This window comes from Ambystoma mexicanum, chromosome 14 (assembly GCF_040938575.1).
Source record: "Ambystoma mexicanum isolate Mex_15411 chromosome 14, UKY_AmexF1_1, whole genome shotgun sequence".
In the NCBI taxonomy this organism is placed as follows: Eukaryota; Metazoa; Chordata; class Amphibia; order Caudata; family Ambystomatidae; genus Ambystoma; species Ambystoma mexicanum.
This window is the reverse complement of record NC_090940.1, coordinates 181609063-181615513: the sequence shown is the minus strand read 5'-3', so window position 1 is coordinate 181615513 and position 6451 is coordinate 181609063.

The window sequence follows — 6451 nt, the reverse complement described above, 5'->3', positions numbered from 1 at the left end:
GAATCTATCCCACTGGGGAAGGAATCTGAGGAGAAGGATGCCCCTGTAATCTCTTCTTCCTCATAGGAGGAGAAAACCAGATTAGCAGAGTGGAACCCCAAGGTTTTGACCTTACATCTGGGGTCCCCCTTCACATGGTCACTTGCTCCACAAGCCACACAAGATCCACTGGGTCTGTTGACATAGGGAGGCTTACTGTAACGAGAGTTCTGTTTTGGAGGATAAGCCCCACTACCCTGTGTGTTCTCTTGTGACTTACCCTTATTTTTCTTTTTGTGGCCCTTCTGGGGGGAAGTTTTGCCAGGTCCCCCACCCTCCTTATCTTTGGGCCTTTTCCCCTCCTCCTGCTTACCAGGATGAGTCTTGTCCTTATGGGACACTCTATGTGACACCCACAAATCTGCTGCAATGGCCAGCATCTTAGGATCTAACTACTCTGAATCTGCCAAATGCTGCTTAAGATCAGGGGAACAAGATGCAAAAATGTGTTCAAGCATGACAAGACATATCATAGCCTCAAAGGTGGAGAAATCGTTCGTCGGAAGCGGCTGCCTTTGAATGGCAGTGCGGCTTGATGACGGTGTATGTGTGAGTGTGCGTTCGGAAGGTTCTTTCCTCTAACGCCTCCAGTGGATCAGCGTTGCTGCCGACAGAGAAAGGGGCCAAGGCTTCACGTAGGCGGTTAACGTGGGAGACGCCGGCAGACGCTGGCAGACAATTCCACGGGCTCGGCACCTCTACAACACGCCAGTTGTGGAAGGGATTTGTGGCTGGCTCACTGGTGTGCGAGGGCCTCCAGGACCGGCTTTCAGGAGCGGAGGTGAAGTAGAGTGGGGCAGCGGCTTGGTGTTTCCTCCCTCCCCTGCATTACCTGCATTTTGGTGTTTCCTCCCTTCCCTGTATTACCTGCATTACCTGCTTTTTGCCAAATATAAGTACTGGCGTACTGGTGCATTGGCAGTGACGGAATTGAGACTAGGTGTCCCATTTCCTTATTTTCCCCTATAGACCTGCTGGGCACCTAGCTGCCACGGCCCCTGGCTGTGACTGCGGGCATATTTGCCTTTGAGCAACCAGGGTGTGGCATACTCCTGTATTTGTATTTATCCCTACAGGCTTACTGGTCTCCTGTTCGCCCTGAAACCTGGTTGTAACTGTGGGATTACTAACCTTGGAGCAATCAGGTCTTGCACTTGGTAAATGGTGTGATTCCTCTGACTCTTGGGAACTCAGTTGTGAGGGTCGGTGAGTGAAGTCATTCACCAGTAGGCGCCTCACTTAAGTGTGTGGAAGCGCAATACCTGTAACAAGTGGGGCTACTAGCCTTAATAGGTGGTCCGTACTTGGACTACGGCTGGTGCTTTGCTGATAGCACGGTTTGCAAAGGTGCCAGCAGGGCCCAGTTGGGGGTGTGCTATTACCCTTATACTTGGGAGTGCACTGGGGTGTGGCTGTGAGCGCACTCTAACGCAATAAACTGATTCAGAATGCCGTCAGGGAAAAAAACCTGCATAAAGTAATTATAATCTGCGTAAGACAAGGAAGCAACTAGAGGCAGATGTCCTGCAGAATAAGGAGACAGGCGTCCTTAAGGATAACAAGAAGAAGTATGGCAAGAAGACTGCCCTCCCTGGACAAGGAGCAATTACTGGCTTCTTTCCCCCGATTCCCATACCGGAAATTAATTCCACGATCATCGAGGAATCGGTACCGCCGGATGTTGGTGGAGGAGACCCTATGAGTTCCTCAAACTACGACAATATCGACAACAATTTGTTGTTAAAACTATGCCTGAGCATACAGAGAGGGATGACTCCACAGATTCCCAGGCTGTCTGGAGACATCGGCTTGACACAGGCTGGAAAATAATCCATTGGCCTCACCTGTTAGCGCTCAGGTTCATTCATTTCCTACAAGTAGATTGTCTGCCTCCCCTAATATGGTAATGGTCTCTATAGAAGATGCGCCGGACACTGAGGAAGAAGATTTCACCTCTTCGTTCCCGGGGGCAAATGAAATAGCAGAGATCCAATCTTCAGTGGCTTCCCTACAATTTGCCCTAAAGATATTGCTCCAAATGACAGAGCGCATTTTAGCAAACACTAACTCACTGACTACGGTCCGAGTACACGCAAATGCTGAGGAAGTTGAAGCAGAAGTTGATCTCTCTGAAGCCATTGTTATTGCAGAGGAGATTAATAATATTCAAGATATAGCAGAGGAGTTCAATAACATTCAAAACAATGAAGCCTCTGTAATTATGGACCAGAGTAAGGTGGTCTTTTACTCCCGAAAACAGCGTAAAATGGCGAGGAAGGCCCATAAGACCATGAAAACCATCACGCCGGTCGGGATAGAGGGAGTACCAGCGTTAGTTGGCAATCACTCAAAGAAAGCCAACAAAAAGGGCGGCAAGAGTCAAGAAAAAGAATAGCTCTGGAGAGGGTTGTTTGACCAGCTGGCTGATCACCGATCAAGATAAGAAGAAAGAGCGGCCCGAAGAGGTGGATCGACTAGGGAGAAATGAACAGAGGGTAGAGGAAGGACGGATACCCACCACAGAAGAAATGGAAGAACAGGTAGCAGAGTGGGAGCAATTTGAGAGAGAAGTTCCAATTGAAGAAGAAAGACAAGCTTTGAGCCCAGAGAAATCTTCCCTTCCACTGCATACCACTAACAGTGTCAGTAATCCACCAATGAAATTGGGAAAGGTTGGGACTGATTTCTCAGACACTAGGATTTGTCAGATTAAGAACCTTTATAAAGACGGTAAACGTAGATGGCTGTCCCCCTCTGAGTTCCTGATCAGATTGCACTCTGTACCTGAATTACGTGTTTTCACGTCCGATGACTTCCAGTTTGTGGAGCCATTGAAAGGTCCGAATCCCTGTGTCTCCGCTCTCCATTGTAAATTTATATCGACTGCCCAGGTGATCAGGACATTTCGGGATGAATTGTGGGCAGTGGATGTTGAAATCGACGCAGATTTGGAGGAAACTGACCCCAGTTTTGAATATGAGGATGTAAACGGTCCAGCAAAAGCAGTGGACTCTCCCATTGTTCCCAAGGGAAAGAAGGTTGAAGTGGCAGATGTCCAACTTGTGTTAAAATGGCTGGTGGAATCCCTACCGGAAGTGCTAACTAAGCATTGAAATTGATCATTACTATCCTGGAACTGCAGAGGGTTTGCATACCTTTTGTCCTCTGAGGGTTCATTAGATTTTGTTAGAAAACACAGTCTCATTTGTCTTCAAGAGACTTGGACAATGGACACCCTGTTGCTAGATGGCTATGTGAACTATCAATCATTTGCTAAACGGGGTGATAAAGGGAGACCATTTGGAGGGCTGTTGATAGGGGTGGCTAGCTTTTTGACTTCAAGACGGATTTTTTGTAATCTAGAGAGTAATCTGATGGCAGTAGAGGTTATATATGGTCCCAAGGGAAAAGGGGAAACATTATTGCTGGTAAATCTATATAATCCTCCCCAAACATTGCAAAGTGAGGTACTGCAAGAAGCTCTCCATGATCTATTAGCCTCTTGGTCAATTAGTTATGGAAACACCTCAGTAGTTGATGTGGGTGATTTTAACTGCCACATGGCTGGTGAGGGAGGGAGTTATCCACAGAATCCAAAGTTAAGGGAGAAACGCTTACTGACTCATACCAAAATTGATAAGGTGGGGCCGGGATGGCTACACATGTTTGAAGAATGGGATTTAGAAATGTTGAAAGGCTATACTTTGAGTGATCATCCTGGTAGGCATACGTGGTCCAATGGGTCTTCGTTTAGTACACTAGATTATATATTCATGTGTCCAGAAATGCTACTGGGTGTTGAGGATATGATAGTCACTCCAAATAATTGGAGTGACCATTCAGCACTCTAGTGTGTGTTTAGAGTTCCACAGGGAGTCCCTGAGAAAAGTAATTTGGGCACAGTATGTGTTGACAAAGCAGGAACAAGTATAAGGTGGTCCGCCAAGAATATAAATCAAGCGCTGACGCTCTTGCGATTGAGAAATGGCTGTATCTATCAGATTTTAAAAGCATGTCTATTAATCTTATAGAAAATTGTGTTCTTTTTATTGTGTTTGTCTTGTGTTGTGTGTTTGTGTTTATTTATTTATTTATTTTTTCTCTCTTGTTGTCCTCTGATTTTTTGCTAGGTATTTCAAATTAGGTTTGTTGCGATTAGTAGAGATAATTGATAGGTTTTTCTTATTTATTTATTCTGTACTATTTGTATCAATTTGTATAAGGCTTTTTTCGTTTTATTTGTCATTTTCTTGTTATCATAATTGTTGTTTTGGAATGATATGTATTTCTTTTGATAAATCTTTAAATAAAGTTGTCAAAAAAAATCTTATAGAAAATTGGATTACTGTGTTTTCTAGCATGCATGCAACTGCCCCTACACGGCAGATGATTAGACCTGAAGGCGAGATACTCCCTTTTAATAAAAAGATCAGAGACTCTAAGAGAGATCTTAGAAGGGACCTCCGAGTCTGTAAGAAGAAGTTGGGCCGCGTAGAGGAGCTAGGGGTGGCCGTTAGGAAAATCAAAAATAAATATAGATCGTATATTAAGAACATACGATTTGTGGGAAGAATACAGGCCCATCAGAAATTAGTACAAACCTTCTGCGCTAAAAATACTCGCAGCATTTGGTCTCTGCTAGGTGAAGCTAGGGTGACTCTTAAGGGTCAACTGGTTAATCCTATAAATGCAGTAGAATGGGAAATATTCTTGGGGAATCGAAATGCCATTACATTGACTGAGGAGAGTTATCCTCCAATAGCTATAATACCGACTACACCTTTTGATATATCTTACACGGGCATAATCAGTAAAATAAATACTCTAAAATCCTCTAGGTCTCTGGGACCCAATGGTCTGGCTAACATAGTAATCAAAAGTCAGCCCGAATTCTGGGCCGGTCTACTGGCCATACTGTTTGAAAAAATCATGGCGCAGGGGAAGATCCCTAGTTCTTGGCAGACTGCCATGTTGATCCCTGTCTTTCAAAAAGGAAATCGGCTCGACCCGAATAATTATAGATTACTGTCTATGTTAGATACGACAGGTAAATTATTTGCGTCCCTGCTACTTAATGAGATACAGATATGGTGTAGTGAAAAAGGAGAACCCGCACCCCCCCTGGGACCAGCCCTTAGTGCAAATAAATCACTCCTAATCACCTTCCCACACAAGTAAGTTTATGCAAAAAGCACGATGAACTCAGTCTGGAAGAAAGCCAATCACACAGAATATATGATGCTTGCATTTATTATCTACAGTGTCTAATGAGAACTAAGCAGCATTTTACAATAATATGGGAATGAACGTGCAAGCTGTATAATGCCAATTGTCAGTCACAGATGAATATGCAATTATTTTGTCTTACGCTCCTATAAAATGTAGATGAAGGTACAATCAGATCACACCCGGGACCCTCGCCGCTACAGGTGCCCGGCATTCCTCGAGAGAGGAGGGGAGGACTGGCCAAGCCCTCACAGTCCTACACCAGAGCGGGGGCGTGATGCTAGGAGTCTCGGCCCAGATAGTGCACAGCTGGTCCTCCAGGCACTGTTCCTCTTCGTGCTCGCGTCTCACCAACAGCCCAGGATGAGTCCCTGCCTCATTGGCCCAGGTATAGTTCTCTTATTAGGGGCTGCACGTCAGTCATTATGACGTACCAGCTCTTCGAGAAGCTTCTAGACTCACCCTTCCGGGCAGTAAACATGTTTTCACCTGGAAAGTTACAAGATTGGAAACAGCCAGTCTTGGCTCCCAGGCTTCGTGCACGTTGTTTTGGGAAGGCCTGACATTCCTGCCTTATCAATGCACCTGACTCGCAGAGCGAAGACGAGCAAAGCTGTGCCCGGCTCCCAAGGGCTGTGCAGAGCCTCTAACAAATGCTAGATGTTTATATCTTCAGGAAGGGCCTTCGCAGTTAACCCCTTACAAGCATGCGGGCTCACCCAGTTTGAGAGGCCTGGTTGATTTCAGCATTTTCCTCCACGCTTTGAATAAGCTCTAATACACACAAGATAGCTCAGTAGGTTAGTGCAAGTGCAGGTTACTGCAAGCGCCTAGAAGCTTATCATGACATATGGGTAGACAAGTCTAACATTTTGCCTAAATTTCAATGCGGCTTCAGAAGAGGCTATTCAACTTCCCATAAACTTATGGTCATGAATTTACTGAGATTTAAGGCCCGTAGAAGGGAGGAACTGCCATTGCATGCTCTATACATTGATTTTAAAGCGGCCTTTGACTCCGTCCCTAGAGAAAGATTATGGTCTAAATAACCACCCTGGGTTGTCACCCTGGGTTGTTCTGTGGGCCTTTTGTAGGCCGTTTGTATTACCTTAGACTGCTCCACTTTAACACCTCAGTTAGGTTGAAATTAGCTGAAGAGGGGCACCTGACTAGAAAAGTGCAGCAG